General features: G+C 34.3%; 1 pseudogene; it reads right to left on the reverse strand.

The window, feature by feature from the left end:
• The window catches only part of LOC110304042, an 815-nt pseudogene extending 299 nt beyond the window's left edge, over window positions 1-516 (reverse strand).
• Between the last annotated feature and the right edge of the window lie 1,445 nt (window positions 517-1,961).

A 1,961-nucleotide genomic window follows, 5' to 3' on the forward strand; every position in this document is an offset into this window, starting at 1 on the left:
TTCAATAATAGTATCACAGAATTCCAAACTCAGACTCACAGTGACTCCAGGGCAGATCGCAAACACAGCAATTAAACAGCAGCTGACAAACAGCAATGTACACACTCTGTTGTTCATGATGGTTGTATAATGAAGGGGTCTACAAATGGCCACATAGCGATCATAGGACATGACAGCCAGCAAGAAAAACTGTGCTATTCCGAAGATAAGGGTAGCAAATAACTGTGTGAAGCAAGCCTCCACTGAAATAGTTTTATCCATGGTCACTATGCTGACCAGGAACCTAGGGATACAAGTAGATGTCAGAGAGACTTCTAAGAAGGAAAACTTCTGAAGGAAGTAATACATGGGCGTTTTGAGGTTGGAATCCAATAGGGTGAGAAGGATGATGGTAAGATTTCCAGTGATGCTCAGCACATATGTTATAAATAGGAAAAGGAAGATTACAATTTGCCACTTTGGGTTTTCTGTCAATCCCAGAAGAATAAAGGTTGTCACCAATGTGTGGTTTCTCATTTTTAAATGTCTTCTAGACCTTTCCATCCTGGCAAAAAAGTATAATTGGTGGGTTCTTTTTGTAACGACTTGAAAGTGGTGTGAAGAATTCTCCAATGCAATGAAATGCAGGAGGTTCTGTTTCTTTCTAAGTTTCCATATTTACTCATTGGTCAGAACTACAAGTTTAATAGCACTTATATAAACCCATGTCTCAGATACTCATTTCCAATTATTTTCAGATTTTATTATACTTGGAATATAATTTATTATTTTCTGTGATGAATATTTGCATGTTTCTCATTTTCTACCCACATTTTTAAAAATAAAACTCCCATTACTACAGATTCCCAAGAAATATTTTAGGCTAAAACACAGAAATAAAACACAAAACCAACAAGGCAAAAAAATAAAAACAAAAAATATCAAAACAAAACAAAACAAAATTGCAGAAAAAATTTCAGAAAAGTCACAAGGTTTGTTGTATTTTGGCACTACCCTTGGTCATAGGGACCACCCTGTAGTGTGGTTGATATGTCAAGTAAGACTCAATTGTAGAAAACTGATTTTTACCTTCACTGGTGGATATCAATTGCAAATAGCTTCTTGGTTAGGAATCGAACCCCATGTTCACTTCCTCTCTTCACCTCACCTGAACCAAAGCAAGTATTGTTCTTGCTGCCACAGTCTCTTTGAGTGTGTGCTTCTGTCCTTCTGTGTCTAGAAGACACTGTTTCCTTGGAAAATCCATCTCCTTTGGCTCTTACAATCTTTCCACATCCTCTTCTGCATAGCTCTTTGGGCCTTGAGGGAAATAGGGTTTCACTATATATCCCAGGCTAGTTAGGAACTCACTATGTGATCCAAGGTTGTCTTTTTTAAAATGACATAATATCTTTAATTCTAGCTAATTAGGTTAATAAATATAAGATTAATATTATTTTATCCCTTAGAAATAGACCAAATAAAATACAATTATCATAAAAAGTTAAAGGTCTAATTATAAAAGTATTTAAGAAACAGAAAGTAGGAGAAACGTGTTTCTTTTTGTAATTGAAGATCAGTATCATTCAGGACTTCTGAAGTCCACATGGATGCGATCTTAGATAAATTTGGCATGTATTTGATGTTCATTATCTCACATTTTAGTTCAGGAGCGAGTTAGAGATACCTGACATAGTCCAGGGTGATCTTAAACATACAGATGTGCCACTGCTTCCTTAGTGCTAGAAATTAAGGGATACATTACCACAATCAGAATGGTTTCATATTTTAAGGGGTTAAATCAATGAAAATAAAATTTGAAAAAAAAATCATTAAAAGTAATAATTTGTTAGTGATATTTTTTAATTTCAGAGTTCTTGGTCATTACTAAATAAACTAGTTCTGCAGAAAAACAGCCTTACAAGTGTTATATTAAAACTTGTTTGAATCAGCAAATACACATTTTACATTTAATTTAAAAC

This window comes from Mus caroli, chromosome 10, assembly GCF_900094665.2.
Source record: "Mus caroli chromosome 10, CAROLI_EIJ_v1.1, whole genome shotgun sequence".
Lineage (NCBI taxonomy): Eukaryota > Metazoa > Chordata > Mammalia > Rodentia > Muridae > Mus > Mus caroli.